Source organism: Pteropus medius, unplaced genomic scaffold (genome assembly GCF_902729225.1).
Source record: "Pteropus medius unplaced genomic scaffold, Ma_sr-lr_union100, whole genome shotgun sequence".
NCBI lineage: Eukaryota > Metazoa > Chordata > Mammalia > Chiroptera > Pteropodidae > Pteropus > Pteropus medius.
The window spans coordinates 4,349,372-4,365,576 of record NW_024346771.1 but is presented as its reverse complement, the minus strand read 5'-3'; positions in this window follow the sequence as shown (position 1 = coordinate 4,365,576).

Genomic DNA, 16,205 nt, shown 5'->3' with positions numbered 1-16,205 from the left:
TCTGTGTGTGACTGTGTTCAAATCTCTCCTTCTAATAAAGACACCAGTGATACCTAATTATGCCTTATCTTAATGACTCCATTTAAACTTAATTACATCTTTAAAAACCCTATTACCAAATATAGTCACATTCTGAGGTACTGGGAGTTGGAGCTTCAACATATGAAATTTGGGGTTAGGGACACAATTCAGCCCATAACAATCCCCCACCTGTAACTCTGTTATCCAAAGAGTTTCAGTAAATAAAACTGTCCAGATAATAGCCTTATACTCTTGCTGAAGTGTTGATCACAAGTAAGTTAATATCCCTATTTACCTTACTCTACAAATGTCAGTTTTACTCTCTACATTGAGATAATGCTTTATTGTGGGACAAGGGGAAAAAAAATAACTGTGGCAAATATAATTGGCTTTTCTCTCGGTTATTCAACTAAAATTATCGTGATGTATTTGTTTAAACATGAAAGGAAGTGAATTTCAGACAGAATGCCTATTGGGCAGAAAAATAAAGCTAACTTCCAGTTATGACTAGGCTATCCTTTAATTATTGTGTTGTCATATGTGGATATATGGTAAGCACTTGTTCAAAGGAGGAACGGTATATCTGAAGTTCACACAGCCTTTTAAAAGCATATCTGGTAAGATTTTTTTTAAATATATTTTTCATGTCCAAAAATGTTGGACCGCCAGAAAACAGATTTGAAAAAACAATGAAAATTTGCACTGCTTTTAAAAATGGTTGCATTCTGGAAAAAAAAAATTACTTATTAAGTAGGTTTTCCTATTAATAAAATTTATTTGGAAGGCATCAGGAGGGATTATCATTGAACATAAAGATCCTGTTTATATTGTTATAGCATACACACTCATATTGCGGTTTAGTCTCTCAAGGCTCTTAAAGCAGAAATAGCTTCATTTACCTAACTATGGAGTGGAATGGACTCACCAGCAAGTAAAACCTCAAACTCATTGCTACCTGATCACTCAAAAAAAATCTCTGTTGGAAGATGGGCACATTTAGGGAGAATGGCCTGAGAATCTGGGGTTTTTTGTTCCTCTACTTTAGATACTTTAAAAAAAGAAAAAAGGAAAATTTTTATTTTATTTTATTTTTCAAGTAGAGTTGATGTTCATTATTATTTTATATTAGTTTCAGCATATCTGGATATGTACAGCATAGTGATTAGACATTTATATAATTTATGAAGTGATCTCCCTGATTAGTCTACTACTCACCTGGTACTATACATAGTTGTTAAAATATTATTGATTATATTCCCTGTGCTGTACTTCACATCCCCATGACTATTTTGTTACTACCAATTTGTACTTCTTAATCCCTTTACCTTGTTCACCCATCTCAAGCCCCCTCCCCATCTCCTCTAGATATTCTTAAGGAAATCCTTGGATTAAACCAAACAAGTAAAACCTTTTCTCAACTGGATCATATTCTTTCACTCTTACCCTGTAAAGTTGAAGAGAAGTTATGGCCTCACACTGAAGCATCAAAAAGAAACTAGCCAGCCTGGAACATGCTCTGGAGAGAAGATCTGCAGTTTGGACCAACAATGCTATGTTACATTTACTAAGGACAGCTTACTATTTGTTCAGCACAATTCTGATTTAAAAGAATACAGGATTATAGATATTAAGAAGGCAGACTCTATGTGTCTTGATCACTGCTGTTTCTCCAATGTATATCACAGGTCTTCACCAATATCTCATTTACTCTTCAAAACAGCCCTGTAAGGTTATTATCTCATCTTAGAGAAGAGGAAAATAAGGCCAGCTTGCTTGGTTTGCACATTTCATAAGAGGTAGACTAGGATTTAAGCCCAGGTCCCATACAACCTTTAGTCACAAGCAAGCAAGCAAGGCTTCTGCCACAGATCTGGATCTACAGGAGACCAAACTTTGTAGTGCCACCTTCCTCAAGAGTTTCTATGTCCCCTATGATGGTTGGGGCTGGTTGGGGTGGGCAGGGCCAATAGGAATGCCCCTAGCCTGGACTCGGACCCTCATGAGCCCTGGTCCCACCTCTCCCTTTTGAGTGCTCCTGACACTCTACTGTACACATAAGGTCAACCAAATGTCACAATTCCAAAACTTATGCCTATGGGTCACTCCGGAGCCCTATGGCTGATCCCCTCTCAAGTGAACCACAAATTTCCAATGTGGTAAAACCATGCTCTCTCATGTCCGTTTAGAAGCCATACATAAATGTGACTGCTCTTCTCATTCTCCCCATAGACTCCTCATTAAGACTTTCTGCTATGAGCAGGTTTTCAGAAGGCATCTAGAAAAACATCACATTCTAGCAATGCAACCATTATAGCCTAAAGATTTCAAGAGAAGACATAGCTGAAAAATGTGCTGTTTCATATTTGCGATATAGAATTTTGAGCAGTAAATTTGGCATGACCAGAAACAAATTGGCATTCACATTTAACTATGTATTCTGGGTTTGATTTGCATTTGTGGCCATAAACAAAGCATATTTAACAACTTAGAGCCATTGAGAGTTGATATTCCCAGGTGATCCAGTGGATAATTCTATTTAGCTTCAGGAATTATGATGTGACCAGTATGAAATAAATGATCTGAGGGAACTCATTATGAAACAGTTTCTCCAAAATAATGATATTGTGAGTAATGGTGGAAGATAAGGAATTATGCAAAAATAGTGTTTTAACAATAAGGAATGATAGTTCTTGGACCTAAACAGGATGAGGTGTTCTCTGGACACTGAAGAATCTTCACATGCTTGATTGGAAAATAAATAAGTACTTCTTTTCTACCTATTACTCAAAACTTCATCACTAAATTACTGTACTTCACATAGACCCAAAGAATCTTATAATACATATCTGCTAGTCACCTTTTTATTTAACTTTTTGATTTTGCAAATGAGTTCATACAGAAGTGAGGAGGGGTGAAAATTTCTAGGGTGAAAAGCACACTATATATTATAGAGTTTTCATACAAATCTATGATTCCTGTATATGTCCTAGTATAATGTGTTTTTTTTTCATTAATCTACTATAATTTAAGAACAGTTATAGGTTCACAGAAAAACCAAACAGAAATTACAGAGTTCTCATAGCCCACAGCCTCTCCCACAATTAAATCTCATATGGTACATTTGTTGTAATCGATGGATGAACAATGACACTTCATTATCAACCAGTCAGCAATTTACATTAGTGTGCACTCTGTGTTTTATATATTCTATGGTTTTTGACAAATATGTACAATGACGTGTATCCACCATTATAGTACCATACAGAATAGTTTCACTTCGACAATGTGCTTTAAAATATATGTGTGTGTGTGTGTGTGTGTGTGTGTGTGTGTGTGTGTGTGTGTGGTAGTGTGTGTGTATAGATATATGTGTATATATACTTTTACCTTGGAATAATTTTACGGTTATAGAATAGTTACAAGGATACTCTTCACCTTGCTTCCCTAATGCTAACACCTTACATGGCCCTGAAACATTTGTCAAAACTAGGAAATTAACATAATACAATACTATTAACTAAGCTACAGACTTTATGTGGCTTTTACAAGTTTTTCCACTACTAATTGTTTCTCTCTCTCTCTCTCTCTCTCTCTCTCTCTGTCTCCTCCCCTCACTTCCTCCTTTCTCTTAGTTCTAGGATCCTTCTCAGGGTGCTACATTGCATTGCATTTTACCTAGGCTTCTCCATCTCCTCCTAACTGGAACGGTTTCTCAGTTTTTACTTGTTTTTCATGATCTTGATTCTTTTAAAGAACATTGGTCAGGTATTTTGTAGAATGTTCCTAAGTTTTGGTGTGCTTGATGTTTTCTAATGATTTGATTATGGTATAATACATTTTTAAATCAAATTATTTACCTGGTTCTCAAACAAAATAAGCATAGCCCTCCTCAGGACTATCATACTCCAAAACCCATGATCTTAAGCACACATCATCTAATATGACTTTCCAACCTCATACTCCTTTCAATTTCAAATAGACCAGTTGTCCATCACCCGCAGTCATGATAACATGTCCTCTTCCATGATTGATTTTGTATACACTGCCTCCATTACTTGCAATGCCCGTTTTCCTCCTCTCTACTAAGTCCATGAACCAACCATACATTCTTAAACAAAAGCTAACATCTCACCCTTCATGAAGCTTTCCCTGAAGCTTCCTCCAGCCCACTTTGATTTGCATCTGGCAGAGCCTTTCTTGTGATGGTTCTTTTATTTTTAGAAATCTTTCTGTACTTTTTTCACTGTTAACTATACCTGATTTCTTTTTCCCAGTCAGATTACAAACAACTCATGTACAGGAATGTTGTATTGTATTTTATATTGATTCTCTACATTCTTTTCTATCTAAAAACTTCAATAAACAGTTGGAAAATGACTACAAAAAGAAATAAGGGCCTTATTTTATCATTAAGAAAACTACACTTAAGTCATGTTAAGATTTTTTTAAAGAGACTAATCCTGAATAAATTTTTATTATACTACATTGACTTCCTCTAGGGAATTTTTATTTTACAGAAGCATGAGGATAAATAGTATTTAAGTTTGCACAAAGAAGAGTAATTTTCAGTCATTCATTTGTTCATCCACTCAATAAGCATGGATTGAGCATTTCCCATGAATTAGATGCTATGACAACCAAAAATGGGATAAAAATAAAAGATAGGCCTTATTTTCAAAATGATCATAGTCTATGGAATAGGAAGAATCAGAAAACTAAGCAATCAGCAGAGGAAAAGGGAGGGAGAAAGGTAAGAAAGAAATTATTGGTATTTATTATTGGATATCTATTATTTGGGTTTCAAACATAGTTATCCAATTCTGTTTTGATTTTTTACTCTCCATAGTGGTCACAGGATCTGAAATCCATAAATGTACAGGTAGGTAACATAGCATATCTTTTTTTTTTCTTTTAAAAATAATAATTATTTCACACATAGACGAACTGAATGGAACTTAAACTTAATTGTACCTGGAAACTTTATACATACCTATTTCTCTATGTCGAGACACTTTATAAGGTCATTTCTTTCATAATAGAATGTTTTCAAAAATTTAACAATAATAGCTCATTAAAAAATAAATAATCGATTCTATTTAGATGGTAGAGTAGGCAAGCACAGTAAACTCTGTGCTTGCTTCCTCTCATGACCACATTAAAATTACAATTAAATTATAGAACAACCATCTTTGAGAGTTTACTGAAGTCTATCTTAATAGAAGTCCTATAAGTAAGAATATACAGAAGAAGCTAGAGAAGATTGGTAGAAGGGGCAGAGAAGCAGAACAAAACTCTTCCCACACCCATGTATGGCCATTAAAAATATCTCAGCTGTGGAGGTCTCACCTGAAGAATGAGGGGTCTTAGCACCACATCAAGCCCCCTAGTCCACAGTTCCACTGCCAGGGAGAGAAGTCTTCACAATTTCTGGCTGTGAAAACCAACAGAGATTGTGGCTGAGAGAGATGGGAGATAGCTGAGGACTCAGGCATTTCTCTTAGAGGGCTTGCACATGGATTTACTTCTCGAGCTCCAGCACTAGGGCAGAAGCTAGAAAGACCCCAGAGATATATAAGAAGGAACTGAATTGTCTGGCTTCAAGGCAAGGGCTGGAGGGTCAGCTTTCTCTCAGACAGAAGTCCTAGCAGAAGCCAATGTTCCCTTGGTGAGACCTCCTCTGACCCAGACTGCTGACACAGGCAGTTGCCATAACTCAGTCTCCATTAACCCGAGTAACATCATTTGCCTGAAACCCCATCCCTCGCAACCCACTCAAGCTACTTCCAGTGGTTTTTCCATACAAATGACCTATTTTACCTCATGCTGCAGATTTTCTTAAAATTTCTCAAAGGTTCACAAACCTCAGATAAGTAGCTTCTGACATGAGCATGCCCCGTACCTCTTGCTATGAAGATTCAAGCCCAGCACTAGCAGCATCCATCCTCAATTCACAGTGTAGTGTCTCCCAGACACCTCCAAGCACAATATGAGTGGCAACCATCTACAGATCACTTTGTAGCTCATACCAAGTGGATTTTGGCAAGGCACAGGCTGCGGCTGACCTTGACCTGAAACAGAGACCCTCCCAAGAGGCCCAGGATCAACACACTCAAAGGATGGAAAGGATGGCTTCAGGTAACACCAGAGGATGACCTGACCACTTCCATAAAAGACACACCAAAAGGGCAAACTGAGCTGACACCAGATCCCTGATAAATAAAATCCTGCCCCATAGAGTCAGCCCCTGCACAACTTCTCCACTGTAGTCATGACCAGACCTTACAATCAATCAGCCTAAAGGTTAATCCCTCATATTAATGTGCAAATAGCAATCAAGACTCAACTACAACAGGAGGGCACTCATAACAAACACAAAGGACATACCTGGAGCACCCAATTCAAGTGACCTCAGAGATTGTGCCACTGAACCTCAAAGGACATCTACTACATAAGGCCACTCTACTAAGATTAAAAGACATAACAGCTCTACCTAATATATAAAAACAAATGAAGAGGGGCAGACAAAATGGGGAGACAAAGAAATATGTCCCAAATAATAAGAAAAAAAGAACAAAGTTTCAGAAAAATAACTAGAGACAAGCAATCTACAAGATACAGAGTTCAAAATACTAGTTATAAGGACGTTCGATGATATCCAAGAGAACTTCAACAAAAAAATACAAAACTTAAAAACTGAGATAGAAAACATAATAAAGAACTTGTCAGAAATAAAGAATAAAATAACTGAAATAAAGACTACATTAGAGGGAATCAACAGTAGATTAGATGAAGCAGAGAACTGAATAAGTGATTTGGAAGACAAAGTAGCAGAAAACACTCGATTAAAACAGCAAAAAAGAACAAAAAAATCCAAAAATAAATAAATAAATAAAAGAATAAGGATAGTTTAAGTTTAAGGGTCCTCTGAGACAACATCAATTGTACCAACATTCACATCATAGGGGTACCAGAAGGAAAAGAGAGAGAGCAAGGAATTGAAAACCTATTTGAAGAAATAAAGACTAAAAATTTCCATAACCTGGTGAGGAAATAGATATACTAGCCAAGAAAACTCAGAAAGTCCCAAATAAAATGAACTCAAACAGGCCCACACAAAGACATGTCATCAATCTCAGCAGAAATCTTGCAGGACAGAGAGATTGGCACAAAATATTCAAAATGATGAAAAACAAGGACCTACAACCAAGATTACTCTACCCAGCAAAGCTATTGTTTAGAATTGAAGGACAGATAAAGAGCTTTCCAGACAAGAAAAAGCTAAGCAAGTTCATCAACACCAATGCAGTATTACAAGAAATGTTAAATGGACTTATTTAAGAAAAGGTAAAAATAAATAAATAAAAGAAAAAATAAAAAATATGAATAATAAAGTGGAAATAATGACATCCCTATCAAATTATCATTTTACATGTAAATGAATTAAATGCTGCAATCAAAAGACATAGCCTGGCTGAATGGATGAGAAAATTAAACTCTTACATATGCTACCTATAAGAGACTCACTTTAGATTGAAAGACACATACAGACTGAAAGTGATAAGATGGAAAAAAAAAATCATCATGAAAAAAGAAATGAAAAAAAAAACCAAAACCTGAAGTACAATACTTATACCAGACAAAATAAGCTTTAAAACAAAGGCCATCTAACAAGAGATAAAGCGGGTCCCAGTAATTCCACTTCTTGATATTTATCCAAAAAAAAAAAAAAAAACCCAAAACACTACTTTAAAGAGACACGTGAATCTGTATGTTTATTGCAGCATTATTTACAATAGCCAAGCTACAGAGGCAACCTGGGCGTCCATCAATGCATGAATGGATAAAAAAAGAGGTAGTACATTTGTACAATGAAATATCTCTGAGCCATAAAAAAAAAAGAATGAAATTTTGCCATCTGCAACAACATGAGTGGACCTAGAAGGTACTGCACTCAGTAGAGTAAGTTTGAGAGGAAAAGACAAATGTCATATGATTTCAGTCATGTGTGGAATTTAGAGAAGATGATAAATGAACAAATAAAACAAAAACAAGCTCATAAATACAGAGAACATTTTGATGGTTGCCAGATTAAAGAGGGTGGTTTATGGGGACAGGTGAAGAGGGAAGGGCTTCAGAGGTACAAATTGGTACTTACAAGATATTCATGAGGATGTAGAGTATAACATGGAGAATATAGTCAGTAGTTTGTTAAATGATAATGATAGATGATAGATGATTAGAAAGATAGCTAGCTAGCTAGCTAGCTAGCTAATACCTAGCTAGCTAGCTAGCTAGCTAATACCTAGCTAGCTAGCTAGCTAGCTAATACCTAGCTAGCTAGCTAGCTAGCTAATACCTAGCTGATAGTGATAGAATGAATACGTGCATACATACATAGATACATAGATAGATACATACACATACATACATACATACATGATGGATGGATGGATGGATGGATGATAAATAGAGAATAGCTAGCTATATGAGAGAGAGAGAGAGAGAGAGAGAATTAGTTATAATATGCTTTGATTATTCTTTAAGCCAACTATCTGCATGACACTTGGTGTTACCATGTATACAGCAGTGACAAGAGACAGGGATCAGTCTCCACTGGTCGACTTGACATAAGTGTAAATTCATTAGGCTTTTTTCAACTAAATTTATTGGGGTAAAATTGGTTAATACATTTTATAAGTTTCAAGTGCATCATTTGCATATTGTTTTGTGTGCTCATCACCCAAGGTCTAGTTTCTTTCAATCATCATACATTTGATCCTCTTTACCCTCTTCATCCCCTCACTTCTTTCCCCTTTGGTTACCACTACAATATCTATGAGTTTGTTTGTTTGTTTGTTTTGTTTGTTCATTTGTTCCTTTCTGTTTATATCCCGCATTTGATCAAAATCATATGGTTCTTGTCCATTTACATCTGACTTATTTCACTTAGCATTATATTTTCAAGATCTATTTAGGTTGTCACAAATGGCAATATTTCATCCTTTTATGGCTAAATAGTATTCTATCGTATCTATGTACTACATTTTCTTTATCCAATCATCCAGAGAAGGACATATAGTTGTATTCATGTCTTCACTATTGTAGAAAATGCTTCAGTGAAAATAGGGGTATATGTATCCTTGTGAATAAATGTTTTAAAATTTTTCAGATTAATACCCAGAAGAGGGATTTGCTGAGTCATATGATAGCTCTATTCTTAATATTTTCAAAAAACTCCATACTGTTTTCCATAGTGGCTTCACCAATTTACATTCCCACCAGCAGTGTATGAGGGTTCTTTTTTCTCCGCAACTTCTCCAACAGTTATTTTTTCTTGTCTTTGTGTTAGTAGCCATTTAACAGGTATGAGGTGGTATCCCATTGTGGTTTTGACTTGCATTTCCCTTATAGCTAGTGAAGTTGAGCATCTTTTCAAATATTTGTTGACCACCTGTATGTCTTCTTTGGAAAAAATGTCTATTTGGATCATCTATTCATTTTTAATAGGATTGGTTTTGGTTGTTGTTGCTCAGTTGTATGAGTTCTTTATCTTTTGGATATTAGCCCCTTATGGGAGGTATCATTTACAAACATCTTCTCCCATTTGGATGGTTGCCTTTTTGTTTTATTGATGGTCATTTTTGCTGTGCAGAAGCTTTTCAGTTTGATGTAGTCCCATTCATTTATTTTTGCCTTTACTTCCCTTGCCTTTGGGGTCAAGTTCACAAAAACTTCTCTGAGATCAAGGTCCATAAGTTTAGTACCTATTTTTTCCTAAATGTATTTTATTGTTTCAGATTTTATAGCTAAATCTTTAATCCATTTTGAGTTAATTTTTGTGTATGGTTTCAAACAGCTGTCTAGTTTCATTCTTTTGCATATAGCTTTTCAGTTTTCCCAACACCATACATTGAGGAGGCTTTTTTTTTTTTTCATTGTATGTTTTTGGCTTCTTTGTGAAAAATTATTTTCCATATATACGTGGGTTTATTTCTGGGCTCTCGATTCTATTCCATTGGTCTATGTGTCTATTTTTCTGCCAATATCATTCTGTTTTGATTATTGTTGCTTTGTAGTATAATTTGAAGTCAGGTAGTATGATACCTCCAGCTTTGTTCTTTTTGCTCAGGATTCTGTTGGCTATCTGGGTTCTTTAGTGGTTCCATGCAAATCTGACGACTTTTGTTGTATTTATTGAAAAATGCCATTGCAATTTTAATGGGGATTACATTAAATATGTATGTTGTTTTAGGTAATATGAATATTTTAAATATGTTGATTTTTCCAATCCACGAACGCAGAATATTTTTTCATTTTTTTTGTTTCTTCTTTAATTTCTTTCAATAATGTCTTGTAGTTTTCAGTGTGTAGGTTCTTCACTTCCTTTGTTAAGGTTATTCCTAGGTATTTTCTCCATTTTTGCAATTGCAAATGGAATTATTTTTTTGATGTCATTGTTAATAAAGAGAAATACAATGAATTTTTGTACATTGGTTTTTGTGTCTCGAAAATTTACTCTATTTCTTTGTTTCTAATAGTCTTTTGGTAGAGTCTTTAACCAGAGTCTCAGTTGTACTGTGGCTATAGGTCAAGTAGTTATGTCCAATTGAGTTAGAAGTGAGGTCATGCTTGCAAAACCAAAGCATTTTAAAAAACCAAAAATCTCGGATGATGAGTTATATGAATCTTAATCTATCATTAACATCTTGAGGGACACTTGTTTATGTATATTCTTTAATGTGGAAAAAAAAGAATGGTGATGAAAAGAGAAAAGAAGTGCATAAACAGGAGAAAATTGCTAAAAGAGGAGGGGTTCCAAAGACCAGCCTCTCCTACTTTGTTATTTGCCTTCAAAACCCACCTCTATAACAAAAGATAAGAATCATTTGACTCCAAAAAAAAGTAATTTTTAAAACATGTGTCCTTCTAACCCTCAAACTGAAATTGAAAGTGATGTGATTAATGTATTTTATTTATGTCTTTGAGTGAGACTATCAAGAAGACATAATTGCAGTTTCTTTCTTTTAAAGATCCAAAGAATGCATTTGATTGAAGTGATTAATTTTTTACTAAATCTTGATCAAATGTCTTCCAAAGTAAAAAGGTCAAATAAAAAGCTATCCTTAATTAAAATGAATAGAATTGATTTAATAAAATTATAATGTTTTTAATGACTGTGGAAGATTGTGTTCAGGACAGAACACTGACATTTTGCCTTAATCAATGCATATTTTATTAAAATCAATGTGGTGTATTATGTAAGGCCTATTGAAAAGAACTTAAACAAAGTTCAATCTATAAAAAGTAACCAATTCTAATTCAATTGAAATTTAACATGATGTTAGGTACAATGTTCATCCAACACATAATTATTGAGTGCTTACAATGTATTAGGTACTTAGAAAATATCTATCAGAAGTCACTTTTCCTTCCCTTAATGTATATAGTATGAAATAACTAGCTTAAAATTTTGAATCGAATTCAACTGCACCAAAATACATAGTATTTCACTAGCATTTTAAATAATTATGTCTGTTATATTTTAAATAAAACTTCAGTCCAAAAAAATTGAATGCTAATGGACTTTCCAATTCCAGTAAATGACTCCAGTTGTTAATGGAAAGTGTAACAGTCTCCATTTCAAATTCAAAGGGAGATTTTGGTACTGAAAAATAATGGCTACTTATACTTCACGGCATGTAGTTTTGTTTGTACTGAGTTGTCCTCTCTTACAATAAAAATTAGGTGTCTAGCCATGCCTATTTTTTACTTTAGCTTCCAAGAGGCTAAGATACTAAACTTCAGGAATCAAGCAGGGTGTTACTTGTTATTAGTCTCATGTCATTGTCTTGATCTTGAGTGTCCATTCAAACTTCTTTTTTCTCTGATCTTGATTCTTATTGATCTTGAATTTTACTTGGTTACATCTGTTTTTAACAAAGATGTTTCCAAACAAATAAGAAACAAAGTGATTGGATAGAGTAAAGTAAAATGTAACTTTTAAAAATATATATGTTTTAACTGTTTGAGGGATGAAACAGTATTTTAGTCATTATTTTCCTGCAGTACTTTGCTCAACTCTTGTCATATAGCAGATAATCATACATTCTTATTTTAAATTCAGTAGATAACTTTATTCATTAAGTCAACAAGTGTATACTGAGCACCGACAGCGTTCCAGGTACATTGCTCAATGATGAGGTTATAGACAGAAGTTATATAGAAGCTGGCTAATGATCAGAGCAGGCTAATTGCTATAACAAATAAACCCCAAATCTCAGAAGCCTAAGATAACAAAGCTCAGTGCTCACTCATGTCATAGTCCTAAGCCAGGGAGGGGACTCTCTGTCTCATGATAGAGGCTTCATATTTTCCGTATGTAGTCCTTAAAGTGGCCTTGGATATCAAAATCCACTTGAAGATGGGAATGAGCAAAATCGTAGAGGTTCCTGTGAAAGGGAGACTCCTGTGAAAGTTTAGAGCCAGTGAACAGCCACTTGCATCCATATTCCAGGGGCTAGGATTCAAACCTAAAATTCCATCTAACTTTTTTAAAGTGTATATTTGTTGAAAGGGGCTGGGAAATGTCTTCATGAATGACCAGGAGAAAAAGAAAATATGACTGGTGACCATCAAGCGTTATATCTCTCATAGTCCACCCGTCTGGCTGCCATGGAGCATACTTGCCTATCCTCCCAGGAGACAACGCAAGAATCATATGGCTTTTCATGCTCTAATAAGAGCCACCTGCCCAGCATGGACACATGTCCACTTGATAAGTAATGATGGGCTAAGTTCAGGAAAATGACAATGAAAATTCCTGGTCTAAACATAAAAAAAATGAAGGACACACAGAATTCACTGGTCTGGTTATGAAATCCATTTGTTTCAGGGGGTGAGGGAAGCTCTTTGATTAGGCTTTAATTCTGTTTTGTGAAAGAATAACTCTGTCCACTTTCTACCATTCTCTTTGCCATATCCAAAGAAGATGTGAGGAGGTATGTCTTCCTTGGGAACTTCACAGCTTCCCCAGCATTATTCTTACCACAATAAATTTGTCCTGAAAATCAAATAGGCAATGGGTTGCTTTATTTTTAATTGAAGGAAGGAGATTGTTTTTGGTTTGTTTGTTTGGTTTTTGTTCATTTGTTTGTTTGTTTTGCATTTCCCAGGATTGTAGTACTGTTAGCAATAAATCTTCAAAAATACATCTAGGTTTTGATATATTTGATTCCAGATGACCCATGTAGCTCTCTCTGACTATACCCAAAGTTTTTTCTGAGATTGTCTCAATCCTGTCTCAGTCTGGTCAGTATGCTGTAACAAATGCTATGGATTGGAGGATGTAAACAATAAATGTTTATTTCTCACAGTTCTAGTGACTAAGAAATCCATGATCAAATTGCCAGCCTATTTGGATCCTGGTGAGAGCCCTCTTCCTTGTTTGTAGATAGGTATCTTTTTGCTGTGGCCTTACTAGAGATTATTTCTCTCCTATCTTTTCTTGTAAGAGCACCAAACCCATCATAACAGCTACACCTTTACAACCTAATTATCTCCCCATTGAGAATTTAGCTAAGCTACTCCATGATATTTTTTGTAATTTATTTATTTTAATTAGTTTCAAATATAGAGTACATTGGTTAGGCATCTATATAGTTCATAAAATGATCCCCCCAATTGCTCCCTCCCTCTCATGACCCTCATCCTAGCCAATATATTAATGCTAACTGCATTCCCTATGCCATGTTCATGACTATCCATCAGCTACTAATTTGTACTTCTGCCCCCAGTCCCTCCAAATCCCTCCTCTCTTTCTGTCATCAAATTGTCCACTATATTTGTGAGTCTGTTTTTGATTAGTTTGTTCTTTTTATTCCTTAGATTCTGCATATAAGTGAAATCATATAGGTTTATCTTTCTCTGTCTGATTTAAATACTTTCTAGGTCCATCAAAGCAATATCTTTTTCTATCCTCTTCCTTTTAGACTGTGTATGCCTTTTAATCTGAAGTGAGTCTCTTGTAGGCAACATAAGTAGCGGTCTTGTTTTTATCCATTCATTCACTCTATCTTTTAGTTGGAGCACTTAATTCTTTTCCATTTGAGGTTCTTATTGACAGGAAAGTAGTTGTTACCATTCTTTATTCCTGTTTTTTGATACATGTTTTTTCTTCTTAAAGAAGTCCCTCCAACATTTTCTGTAATACTGGCTTGGTGGTAATAAATTCCTTTAGCTTATTTTTGTCTGGGAAGCTCTTTATCTGTCCTCCAACTTTAAATGAGAGCTTTGCTGGATAAAGTATTTTTGGTTGTAAATACTGGGTTTTCATCACATTGAATATTTTTGGTTGTAAATACTGGGTCTTCATCACATCGAATATTTTTTGCCAAATCTGTATGCAGCTTATAACTTACTTACAATCAATTAAATGTTGTAACTCCCCCACCCTACCCCAATTCCAGAATGCTATTTTAATATTGATGGAGCAATTTCCAATCAATGACATTTTAGAAAGGGGTAAATAAGATATTGAATATGCAAAGCAAGAAAAGCCACTCCCTATCTGTTTTCAGTGCATTCTAAATTTAATGGTGTTTCATGCAGTTTCTATACCTCTTTAGCTGGTGGGCATGATCAAGGTCTCCAGGTGAAGTCAAACGGGATTCCAATATTTGCCTCATGGGTTTTACACCCCCCATGCCTTTGATCAAATGGTGGTGGGTTTTTTTTTTTTTGACATACTTTTCCCAACTTTTCTCTAGCAAGCACCTCCTAATATGTCATTTTACTTGAGCCTTGCCTCTTCTCTGAAACCTTTTCTGATGTAGATAACCTTTACTCAGAAGTGGAAATGACAACCATCTCATCTTTGCCCCACAATCTATCATTCGTGGAATGCTCCTGATATTTCATTGCATTTCTTTGTTTGTAGGTAAGGTTACTCTGCCTCCAGTCCCTCACCCCTTACAGCAAAGACTCTCTCTCATTCCTCTTCCAGTCACAATCATTTACTTAGAGCATAGTAGTTATTTAAGAAGTCTTGTTGAATAAATTAATACATATGCTCCATACTAATTTTAGCCTATAGGGAACTTTATGATGAAACTAAGCTTTTAGAGTAATTTTAAAGTAATTTGAAGATAAATGTTTTCAAATTTGAGGAGGGAGGTAAATACCCAGAAGAGGTATTGCTGGGTCATATGGTAATTCTATTCTTAATTTTTTGAGGAACTTTAATACTGTTTTCCATAGTGGCTGTACCAATTTACATTCCCACCAGCAGTGTCTGAGGGTCCCTTTTTTCCCACAACTTCTCTAACACTTGTAATATTAGTCAGCCATAAGGAAAGATGAAATACTGTTTGCAAAAAAGTTAGATCTTGAAATAATCATACTAAGTGAAATAAGTCAAACAGAAAGTTGAGAATCATATGATTTCATCCATATGCGGATATAAAACTGAAAGCAATGAAAAAAACAAAACAAACTCATAGATACAAACAACAGTTTCGTGGTTACCAGAGGGAAGGTGGAGAGGCGGGAAGTAGATAAGGGTGAGGAGAGGTCAAATATATGGTGACAGAAGGAAATTTAACTTTGGGCAGTGAACACACAGTACAATATACAGATGACATACAATTGAATTGTACGCTTGAAACCAATATAATATTATTAATCAATGTCACCCCAATTATTTAAAAAAGTAACTTATAACCTAAAAATCCAAGTTGGAAGAGGGGTTCCTTAGTGATAAAAATTTAGAGGGCTGGAGGCCTTCTAAAATGCATGTCACTATCACGTGGCTGAAAGTGTAAGTACTATTCTACTGGCTGCGTGGTTTATTTAGATTTAGTAGCCTGCACTTTCCTCATATACAAGGCATAAGTCTAATCTCTGTGGAATCCCCTTTTCCTTCTGTATGAATCAAACTGGGGTGCTCATCTTTTCAAATTTGCTACAACAAATAAAACCACTAAATAAGCAGCTCCCATTCATTTCTTTTTTATGGCTGATAGTCATTCCCAGCAAACAGCAAGCGTTATCCTGGGATGAAAGCAACTATAGTTCATGGTTTTCATTTCATTGTAAGTCACAGTGAATATCTCCATCACGTGTCTTTTTTTTAAATGTAAAGCAAAAGTTAAAATATATGTATTTTAAAAATTCCTCGAGAAAGTGTT